The sequence below is a fragment of the Mauremys reevesii genome, linkage group 2 (assembly GCF_016161935.1).
Source record: "Mauremys reevesii isolate NIE-2019 linkage group 2, ASM1616193v1, whole genome shotgun sequence".
In the NCBI taxonomy this organism is placed as follows: Eukaryota; Metazoa; Chordata; order Testudines; family Geoemydidae; genus Mauremys; species Mauremys reevesii.
Window position 1 is genome coordinate 274,385,870 of NC_052624.1, and position 12,162 is coordinate 274,398,031.

Here is a 12,162-nt window from a genome sequence, read left to right on the forward strand (position 1 = left end):
TGCTAATCGTCCCTGCCTAATGCCCCCAAGTGAGGCTTTTATAACCTCAGGCAGAGTGTAACGCGCTCACAGCTGAGCCAAGTCCTCTTGTTACTGTACCCCAGTTAGGCCAAACAAGATTCCTTATAAAACTGGACCCAGTTGGTCTGGCAGGTAAATGGTCAGTGTGCTGTGGTTATCTTAGATTATGACTGTGTAGAAGGTAGCATACATATATATATGTATGTATGTCTGTCTGTCTGTCTGCCTTTTTGTCCCTAGATTTTTATATTATGTTTAGTGACTTGAGGGTTTCAGGGTCAGCTCCGCAAAGGGATTTGGGGGTTGCAGTGCTTTGTATTGTAATGTCTGACCTTTAAGTGACCTGCTACTCAATGGATCCTCAGCTCTAAATTAGCCATTCAGGAGCTTTGTGGATTCTATGAGATGAACTAGGTGCCTATGAAATGGATATACAGAAGCCCTAGGATGAGGGGTTATCTGCCTAAATTAACCAGCAGTGAAATGCAGGACATCAGTAGGCAGTGCAGCTTAGTGGATAGAGCGCTGGAATGACACGCTGGAGATCTAGGTTCCATTCCCAGGTCTGCCACTGGCCTGCTGGGTAACTTTATTGGGGGAAGGGATAGTGCAGGGGTTTGAGCATTAGCCTGCTAAACCCACAGTTGTGAGTTCAATCCTTGAGGGGGCTGCTTAGGGATCTAGGCCAAAATCAGTACTTGGTCCTGATAGGGAAAGCAGGGGGGCTGGACTCAATAACCTTTTAAGGTCCCTTCCAGTTCTAGGAGATAAGATATCTTTTTTTTTTAAGGGCCCAGATCCCTGCAGAGATATAGGTACCTTAGGTCTCTGTAGGGGGGATGCCTATCTTCTTGAGATTCACAGCTCTGACTCCTCTCCTGGAGTGGACTTAGCTTTTCTTCTGAGAGGGTTAGGCAGCAGCTGAGCAGTGGTGGCTAAATATTGGACATGGGTGCCTTCATCTCTTTCTGAATCTAGTCTAAGTTTACTCTTAGGAGGAACTGTTTTAATGATTCATAGACTATAAAGTCAGAAGAGACCATCACAATCATCTAGTCTGACTTTGATTCTATCCTACCCCTTTCTTTCTCCTGCTCCACTGCCTGTGCTTTTCTCTGTGTTGTCCCATATGCATGAAATAACATCCTGCTCTTGATATTGTAGGGTCTTGCTCATATCCTTCTTCATGAGTTCCAGGGATTAGCCTACATCAGACACCTTCTCCACCCCAAGGTTAAATAAGGGAAGATGAATTATAGTGGATCAGAATATGAAAAGGCTGCACCCTGGAGGAAAATATCTTATTATTCTAATGAGCCCTATTTTGGACATGGCTGGAATAAGCTATACCTTGATGTAGGTGGAGAAGTAAAAAGAACATTGTATCTGTATTTGGTCCTTCAGAGGCATTCTGTGTATTTAATTTTCTCTTGCAATGAAGCACAAAAGGATTTAAATTGTACACATTTTTTTGCTGGTCTGACAATGTATACACAAAGGAAGGAAGGGAGCAAGTTAATGGTTCGAGAAGCAGTCTTTGTTCTGTTTCCAGGTCTACGAGTGACTTGGTGAATAGCCATGGGCAAGTTACTTATATCTTTTGAGCCTTGGTTTTCCCTGGCTGTAAAATGACTATTTGTACAGTATCAGGAGTGTGCTGATAGCTTTACAAACATATGAAATGACAATTCCTGCCTTGAAGAGAGCTCAATTAAGATGTAAATAGAATTAACACCCCCTCCCCCCCAAAAAGAGAGAGAGAGAGAATTAATTCCTAGTTTGTGGAGGGGAGTGAAACTTAACTCGTTTGTGTTTGTAAAATGCATTGAGATCTCCAGCTGGAAGTGTCAAGCACTAGCACTGTAGTGACAATTGAATACACACTGGAAAGGGGAATAGCAATCAGATCACTGGGTTAAACACCTGAAGCTCAGGACAGCTTGTACTTGTTCTTTGCAGCATGCCTTTCCCATGAGCAGCTCACTGCTCTGGCTCTAATCCTGATGATAAGTGTTACTGACTTCAGATGAACACCAGCATATTATAAGGTCTCCATCTCTTGCTCCCATGCTGCAGGGACTGGGTTTTCCTGAGTGTGCTTGCTGTGGAGTTACATATATGTCTCTCCATTTCTGCAATGGTGCCCACTGATATTTGAGAACAGGCAGTAATTAACACAGGTCACTTCACTGCAAGCCAGTTTGTAGCTCTAGGGTGCTGCAGAAAGATTCTCTCCCTGTTGCATGTGGCCTTGCCCTGGTGAGCACTAATGAATGCGTTCAGATTTCCTCCCTGTCTTTCTGAAGATTTCAGCTGCTAGTATTTCTGAGTCAGACCTGGCTGGTAACACTTTACTCCCATTAGCCATTTAGTGGATGCAGTAAGGGATATAATCTCCTGGGAATATTCCCTGCAGGCACCTGACTAGATTTTGGCGCCATCAAAAATTCCTCCCTGCAAACAATCTATTGTTGTTTGCAGTGCTGTAGCTGTGTTGGTCCCAGGATGTTAGAGACACAAGGTGGGTGAGGGAATATTTTTCAGTGGACCAGCTTCTGTTGGTGAGCGAGACAAGCCTTTGAGCTACACTACTCGAAGGAGAACTTTGTGTAATTCAAAAGCTTGTTTCTCTAACAGAAGTCTGTCCAGTAAAAGATATTCCCTCACCCACACTGTCTTGCCATTAATGATGATATTTTATGATTACAGCATCATCCAGAGAACCCAATCAAGCACTAGACTAAACGGTGCTAGGTACCACTCAGACACTGCCCCAAAGAGGTTACACAACCTAAACTAGGACAAGATGACAACAACAAGTGGATGTATTCCTCCTCCCTTCCTTTAGTGTGTTACAAGTGCAACAGGCACAAAGCACAACCCTTCTTAAGCCCAGTGACTGCTGATAAAGCCTCTAGAGGGGTGCACACAGTTTCTTCTTTAAAGCACAACAAAGAAGTCCAGCCACTCAGAGTTACCCTATGCCTCAGTTTTCCCCAAAGAGGCTCCAACAATCTCTTTCAATGAACCAGCACCATGAAAGTGACGTCGTAATGATATTAGCACTTAAATGTGCCTCCTAGTTATATGGCTTGCCCAAGGATATCAAAATACCTTACAAAATTTTAAATAACAAAGCCACACAACTTTGCTGTGAGATATGGACGTGTTATGATTATTATATCCATTGGTAAATGGAGTATGAGAGAGATTATTTCTTGGCCTTCGAGTAAGTCAGTACCAAGGGGCCTCGTGGTTAGAACTAGCCTGGGGTGTGGGAGACCCAGGTGACTTCCTGGGGTAAGTCACTTAATCTCTCTGTGCCTCAGTTCCCCTTCTGCGAAATGGGAGTATAGCATTGCCCTTACTCGCAGGGGTTTGGAGTGCATAAAAACCTTGTAGCTTGTGAGGGTACTCCACCACTATGGTAATAGGGGGTCAGAGCTAATGGCAATGCCTGGAATAGAACCCAGGAGTCTGATGCCCCAGTCAGCTGTGCTAGTCAACTCAGTTTCCCTTTGCTCATTTGATAATTCTGGCGTCCTCGCTTACTGCGTGCAGTCCATCCGGTTTTCTCATTAAAGCTCGAGGGCCTAGACTGTGGAAGTGACTAAACTGCATTTACTGCTACTCAAGAGAGGATGGTGCAAATGTGGCTTTAAACCATATTTACACCCTGCCCCCCAGCCAAAATTTAGGGCAGCTCTGTGCCAGGCTGGTGCCCAATGCAAAGTACTGTAATGTCAGCTGCACTCCAGGGATCACTTGGATATATCAGTGCTCAGGACGTGCATCCTTCTGCCCAACTTTGTTACCTGTCCTGAGAGCCAAAAGGCAGAGGGACCTTTAGGGCAGCTCCCAAACTACGACAGGATACCCCTAGGCAGGGGGCATCTTCTACTGGCTGGTTTAACTGGTTTTATAGATGCTGTGGACCATCAAAATGGCACAAAGTGGCCTAATAGATTCCACAATTGGGCTCCTGGAGTGTAGGCAAAAACTGTGCTGGTGGATTCACAAACGTTTTTGTTTGTTTGTTTGTTTTTTGCCTTTTGAATAGGGCCTGCAGGAGAGCTCACCCCTTAGTAACCTGAGCACAAATTGCACATCACGTAGCGCTATAATCACCTCCAATAAAATAAAAATTCCATCCTTTTCTATTTTCTTCCCCTTCCCTTTTTTTTCCTCTCGAGTGAATAGCGTCATCTCTGCCGGAGCAGAGCAATGGACAGAATGACAGACGTCGGAGAATCATCTGCATTTAGCGGAGGCCAATTTTCACCTGGGCAACGTACGGCACGAATGCTCGTGATGTGTGCAATTGTCATTGGAGTTGATTTGTAAATGAACAAATCACTGCCATTTTGCTGCACGGCTGTCAGGGAAAGGACTGATCTGAGCCCTGGCTGTTTCTGTCGTTGTCGCTGAAGGTGAAATTGCTCCTTTTTCTTTGCCTCATGAACTGTCAGGAGGCAGGTACAGTTGCTAACCCTCATCAGACAGAGAGAGTAATGGCACCTGCTCCACACATCCAACAGTCTTTAGACACACACACACATATGCAATCATTCCATCAAACTCTGTCACTCAGTCAAATGACCATTTCTCTTGGGAACATTTTTATAAAACAAGGAGCCGGTTAAACAGTCTTTACTGTGGCTCAGATCTTCCTTTCTCCCTCCTGAGTGACACCCAGTGTCTCTTCATCACCTCCCTTAGTTGTGGGGAGTTGTTGGCTTTTTCACCCAGCTCTGAGGTTGTGACGTTCCGTTCACTCCCATGGAGGCAGGGCATATGGTAGGCACCAGATACCATCATGGTCCTATTCAGAAGCAGCCCCAAATCTCCCAAGAAACAGCTCTTGAGACTTCAGCACCATCTATTCTGAACCTTACTCTTGTGGCTATGCTCTCTACACAACATTAAGGATATCATGTGTCTCATATACACATGCAAGACTTAACTATATACACACGCTGCTATTCTATTAGGTTCTGGTGACTTCTGCAATACAAGAGAAGGAGTCCCACGCAAGGGCTTCTCAACTATTTCAATAGGCTACTAACCAATTCCCATCCACAAACCTTACCCTCAAACCTGGGCCTCAGACCTGAAACCCAAACCTAGCCCTTATCAAGATTTCAACATCAAATCCTCAGCCTGTCTCTAATTATAAAACAATTTAATGTGAGTCTAATAAGCTTGGTTCTAACTCACTAATAGAAGAAGCTCGAATCTTGACCTTCAGCTACAATCTCAATTACAAGACAGTTTCCTCCCCCTCATCTTTCAACTGTCAAGTATTTGCAAGTCTCTGTGCTGATATTTGCCAGTAATCAGATTTGATCTCTCTTCTTTCAGGTTATATGAAGTAATTGGGTCAGAGTCCTTCTTAAATAAGAGTATTTGTTACATAGATAGTTTCACAAGACAGATACACTCACATTTCTACACAGCTCCAGTTCCAGCTTTGCCTGACTTGTTTACCAGGAACTATGCCCCGTTTTGAAATTCAATATAGCGCACAGAGACATTTAGTGGTTGAATTATATATTTCAAGTCAATATGTCATTGCTCCTCTCTAACTGATATCTGCTCCCTTCAAAAGCTGATACATCTCTAGTAGCTATTAAACAAATAAACATTATGTATCCCTGTAGTATGGTGGGCCTGTCCAGCAGCTTGGGGATAAAACAGTCAGCCACACCCAACTCTGCGTGGCAGAAGAATAAGAGCTTGCAGGCTAAAAAAACCACAAGAAATGTGGAAAAGTAACTGAACTGATAGTCCTGGCCTGGCCTGATACTGCAGGGTCCTGTGCCCTTCCAGTAGCTCAAGGCTCATGGAGAACCACAGGGCCAGCCAGTGAGAGGGGCGGCAGCAGTGGTGACTGCTGGTACTCAGGGAAGTGTTTGTCTCTCTTAGCTCGCCCTGTCTTAGTGCTGGGTCCTTAGTTCTATCTTCCAGCTGGGAACCAGAGCCAAACAATAGCTGCTGTTTAGCCTGATCAGCTGATTCCTGATGCCTGTGTGCCAGACTTCTCCTTAGACAAGGGCGGGCTAGTCCCTGTCTCTACAGACCCTTGGCAGAGCAGAGCTACCATCCCCAAGCCTTCCATTGCCACTGCCTGACATTAAAATGCATTGGCTGCTCTGATCCAAATGGGACCACCGTGCAGAGGGACTTAGGTCCATTGCTGCGTTAGATAGATGGGGTGGAAAAGAGATGAAGAGTGTTCAGGAGGCACAATTGCTCTCACCCCCGGAGCTGGGAAAGCGAATTTACCTCTGCTGTATCAACAACCATTTCAGTGAGGCTTATCGTTACCATTCTCTGTGCTTATCTTTTGCTGAGAATCACATGCAAGAAGTCTTCCCTTGATCATTTCTTTCTTGGAAGGGGCATTGAGACTGCTCTGTCTTCCGTGTGCATCCATTCCAGGACTTCACTGGCAGAGCTGAGTCTATAAGGCCTATTGTAGCCTCCATACCTCACACACAGTAGTTTATGGGGGATTTTTTAATCCTGGGATGGGAACTGTAGTTTTTGTGAAAGGATTAACTTGATCCGAGCTGCCCGGTCACTAGCATTCATAAGTGTGGTGTAACTATGAATGGCATGAGTCTACCCCCCATCCCACAAAGTGGGACTGGAAATTTGAAAGGGAACACAACACCATCTCTTATTGTGGATATTTGCAGATACCAAACGCTGCCGCCACTGCTTATTGTTAACATAGACTCATAGACTTTAAGGTCAGAAGGGACCATTATGATCATCTAGTCTGTCCTCCTGCACAACGCAGGCCACAAAATCTCATCCACCCACTCCTGTAACAAACCCCTAACCTATGTCTGAGTTACTGAAGTCCTCAAATTGTGGTTTGAAGACCTCAAGCTGCGGAGAATCTTCCAGCAAGTGACCCGTGCCCCATGCTGCAGAGGAAGGCGAAAAACCTCCAGGGCCTCTGCCAATCTGCCCTGGAGGAAAATTCCTTCCCGACCCCAAATATGGCAATCGGTTAAACCCTGAGCATGTGGGCAAGACTCACCAGCCAGCACCCAGGAAAGAATTCTCTGTAGTAACATGCAGGGTTGTTTTAGCCACATCGATCCCAGGATATTAGAGAGACAAGGTGGGTAAGGTAATATCATTATTGGACCAATTTCTGTTAGTGAGAGAGAGACAAGCTTTCAAGCCATAAAGAGCTCTTCTTCAGGTCTGGGAAAGAGTGTGACCGCTAAATACAAGGTCGAACAGATAGTTTAGCATAAATAGTTAGCACATATTCCAAGGGACCATTCAAGATGGAGTGGCCCGTCAACACCCCTGTAGTCATAGGAGAAAAAGGAGGGCAGGGGTCACAGATTGTTGTAATAAGCCACAAATCTAGTGTCTTTATCAAGGCCTTGATTTTTAGTGTCTAGCAAAGATATGAATATAAGCTTCCAGGCTCATCTTTTGAAATTGTTGTGCAGGTTTCTTTTGAGGATGAGGACTGATAGGTCAGCTAGAGAGTGATGACTTTGTGAAAAGAGTTTAGTCACAGGCGATGGGGTGTTTTTGTCTTCTGTCATTTTCCTGTGGGAATTCATCTGATAGCGTAGAGATTCTCTGGTTTCACCCACATTGTTGTTGTTGGGGCATTTAGTGCACTGGATGAGGTACACCACATGTTGTGATAGGCCTGGGTAGGACCCATGGATCTTGAAAGGTGTGTTGTGGGGGCTGTTGATCATTATAGCAGCGGAGATGCGGTTTTGCATCTGTTGTGCTGGCAGGGTCTGGTGCCCCTTTGAGTTGGTATGTTCTGGTCTGTGGGGAGCTTGCTTCTGATGATGAGCTTGGCAGTTATTTGAAGACCAGAAGAAGGGGTTCAGGAAATATTTCTTTCAGGATGGGGTCCCCACTGAGTATGACCGGTAGTTGTTTGATGATACCCTGTAAGGGTTACAGTGTGTGGTGGTAGGTGACAAGTAGGAGTGTAGGGTTGGAGAGGGTTTTATTTCTGTATTGAAACAAGTTCTCGCTGGGTATTTGGGTGGCCCATTGTTAGCACACAAGGTTAGTGCTTCATAGCCTTTGCTAATGAGGTGATAAATTTGGCACTTGCTGGAAGGTGCTGGAAATGGCAGAGCACAGCACTTTCTAAGACAGGGGTCAGCAACCTTTGGCCCGTTGCTCACCAGGGAAAGCCCGTGGCGGGCCGGGCTGCTTTGTTACCTGCAGTGTCCGCAGTTCGGCTGATTGCACCTCCCACTGGTTGCAGTTCGCTGCCCCAGGCTAATGGGGGCTGCGGGAAGTGGTGTGGGCTGAGGGATGTGCTGGCCGTCCTTCCTGCAGCCCCCATTTGTTTGGGACGGCGAACCACAGCCAGTGGAAGCTGCGATCGGCTGAACCTGCGGACACTGCTGGTAAACAAACCAGCCCAGCACGCCAGCGGCTTTCCCTGGCAGGCCCTGGGCCAAAGGTTGCCGATCCCTGTTCTAAGACATGGGAATGTGAGTCTTCAGCAACTGTTCAGTGTCAAGATGACGCTGAGGCAGAGTAGCAAGTGAGGTTAATTATAAATGGTTATGTAAGTATAACATGTGACCTATTAGCTACATGGACTGAATGAAACCCGGATGCCAAATGCTGCATGTGCTATTAAGAAAGGATTGTTTACTTCCCAGAAGCAATCCCCATAGTGAAAGAAAAGTAAAATTAATTATAATGGAAACCGATATTGCACAACTGGGAATGTGCATTGGGGTTGTGAGTACCTAGATAATAAAATATCTACACATATCTGGCACTGTTCTGTGTAATTACTGCTATATCCTTGCTGATCTTGTTATCCCAAACATCAACAATAACATCCACCACCTTATTTCGTAGCTGAGATCAACAGATGATCAAGGGAAACCCATGGCAATGAAGAGCGCTAAAGAAAATTGAGCAAACCCAGTCTCAGCTGAACATTGCAGGATGATGAATGGAAAGTCATTTTGTTTGAATGGGATGCTGAGATGGCGATTTGTGGGGGGAAAACATTGTTTGTACTGTTCCTCAGCATCAACAGATTTGGATCAACTGCTGCTGTTAGCTCCCCACTACCTCGCCATGAGATTCCATGAGCAAAGTAGGGATGACATGAGCATTTGTAGGAGGGCGATACAAACAGAGACACCATTTCCTTTAATTTGTATATCTGTGTTCAGCAGGTGTGTGGCTCATTGTCTCAGAAACCAGCAGCAATTCATCAGGAAGCAACTGTGTTCTTCTCATTAAGTAACCAGTGACAGGGAGCTTGTAGGCACTGAATCCACATTTAGCGATTTGTTTGTTTGCTGAGTTTTTTACCCAACAAGGTTAGATGAATGTAAAGATCTTGTTTAAATAAAACCACTGTACATGCTGGCGTTCTAATCAGCTATGTGAGCATCTCTTGTTTTCCAGCGGATCACCTTTTGTATCTGACTTTCTGTTATTTGCTTAAATTGTTAAAAGAGAAGGTACAAAATGAATGTTCCCTCTCCCATCTACTGATCTGGATAATTGGGAAAGTGACAATCTATAAATGGATGCAGGGTGATAGAGTGCATGACCCCGAAACCAAAGAACATTATAAAATGACGGATACTTAGAATACTTTGATATCTGGAACAAAGAATGCAAGTAAGGAAATAATTAACCTGCAACTTTTGCTATTCCTGGAGGTCATCAAGTCAAATATTGTGGTGGTATTTTTATAAAAAGACTGAATAGCATTTATAATTATGCAATCTCAGATGAAAGCTGTCAGATATCAGCGTTTGGAGGGGAAGGTTCTGGCTATAGTGGTCTTGAAGGAAATTAGCCTGCCTGTAGAATACAGTGCTTGTGTGCTCGCTGTGTCTCTGGCTTTCTTCTGTACAGTTAATGACCCCTGCAATAAGCAAAACCTGCACCCTGACATGTTTAAGCTTGGGTGTCTGCAGTTTGGCACCTAAACCCATATTTGGATACCTGAGTACAAACAGCCTGAGAGCGACCTGTTCTTGGCACCTCTGAAAATCTGGCCACCAAGTCTGTAAATTTAGGACTTTTTCTTGCCCATCCCCCTCCCCCAGTTTAAAACTGTTTTCCCTAAATGGAAAACATGGGGGGGATAGCTCAGTGGTTTGAGCATTGGCCTGCTAAACCCAGGTTTGCAAGTTCAATCCTTGAGGGGGGCCACTTAGGGATCCAGGGCAAAAAAAAATTGGCCCTGCTAGTGAAGGCAGGGGGCTGGACTCAATGACCTTTCAAGGTCCTTTCCAGTTCTAGGAGATTGGTATATCTCCAATTATTACCTTTAAACATTTTTTGTCTCCTGGAATTCCAGAACTTTCAATCTGTCACAATCTGCCATGATCTTTTGTCTCTGTTAGGGCAAATTCTGACATCTTCCTGTTCCTCTTCTGCCCTTCAGGATGCTTTCAAGGACAAATAATGCAACCTTGATATGGACATAATGTACAAGTCATAGGCTGCGAGTGTCCCCTGGTGCTTGGTGCTCACTAAGCACCAAGGATAACAATTTAACAGCCTGATCCAAAGCTTGTTGAAATCAATGCAAAAACTCTCATTGACTTCACTGGGCTTTGTTCAGGCCTTTAAAAGAAAAGCAGGAAGAGGAATAAAAAACATAGTCAAAATATATATTACGAGCCAAAAAAACGACATGGAAATAATGCTATTAAGGGTACAATGTCAAGTACTTGAAAGTTAGGAAAAGCCAGAATTAAGATGCTTGCACAACTTGAATTTTTCCTCCGCCCTTGTGTATATGCATTATGAAACAGTCTAATTATTTGATCACACACTAGTTTTTTCCACCCCTGACTTTTTCAGTGCACAGGAGGGACTGCTCTGGGGATGAATCAGGGTTGTGTTGTAAAGGCAGCTGTTGCTTGTAGGACCCCATGTTCATCCCCATAAAATGATTGTGTGGTATCCAATGCAAAGTTTATGTCAGATGTTTTCAGAAGGCTCATGATGTACTGAGCATTGTTGTTATAGGTTGTAATTTCATATATATAATTATGAGGCTGAAAATGTATTCTCGTGGCTTAAAGCAAGCCCAGACAAAAACTCTCCAGGAGCAGAGGGGCAGTTCACACCTCATCAGGGCAGGTATGGGACAAACCAAGCCCAGCCTCACAGGAACAAAGGACACTGGCCTAGGCAGCAACAAAGGATCTGTTGGACTCTCGAGTGAGTCACCCCCCTTACTATGGTCAGTTTGGAACTGCGATGAGGTAATGCTCACCTGACTCTGAAATGGGGGGGCAAAGCCAAGAGGGAAGAAAGAACATGATAAAAGGGAGAGACGTTTGCCATGTGCTTCCTCTCTCTTCCACCTCCATCTACAAACTCCACCACAACTGAAGCGCTGATCTATGGGGAGAGCCTGACTGAAGAGCAGCCAGCCAGCCGGTGGTGAGAAGCATCTATGTTTGTAAGGACACTGAAAGTGTTAAGATCAGCTTAGAATTCATTTTGCTTTTATTTCATTTGACCAAATCTGACTTGTTATTTTTGACTTATAATCACTTAAAATCTATCTTTATAGTTAATAAATGTGTTTGTTTATTCTACCTGAAGCAGTGCGTTTGGTTTGAAGCATGTTAGAGGCTCCCCTTAGGATAACAAGCCTGATGCATATCAATTTCTTTGTTAAATTGATGAACTCATATAAGCTTGCAGCGTCCAGTGGGCATAACTGGACACTGCAAGATAGAGGTTCCTAGGGTTGTGTCTGGGACTGGAGATATTGGCTAGTGTCATTCGGTTGCAAGTAGCTGGGAGCAGCTTACATGCCAGAGGCTGTGTGTGAAGAGCCCAGGAGCAGGGTTTCGCACAGCAGAGCAGGGTAAGGCTGGCTCCCAGAGTCAAGGATTGGAGTGACCTAGCAGATCACTGTTCCAGATAACACCAGAGGGGAACGTCACAGACCCTTGCCTCGTTTTTTTGCACAAGTTGGAAGGTGTATAGTTAACAGCTGCAAATGGGAGCTGTGCATTGAGCAGACGAAGTGTGCACTGAATGAAGCAGGGGTCAGAGGACTGTGAGTGCTCAGCACTTCTGAAAACCAGATCCCAGAAATATCAAGTTGGGCACTCTCAAACTGCCGAA

At 44.8% G+C, this 12,162-nt stretch overlaps 1 long non-coding RNA gene across 1 annotated transcript; it reads left to right on the forward strand.

Annotated features, from left to right (window-relative positions):
• Positions 1-164: 164 nt before the first annotated feature.
• LOC120399632 lies at positions 165-2,143 on the forward strand. The gene is made up of 2 exons (XR_005595261.1): positions 165-202; positions 1,186-2,143. It is a non-coding gene; the product is annotated as an uncharacterized LOC120399632 (long non-coding RNA).
• Positions 2,144-12,162: the final 10,019 nt, after the last annotated feature.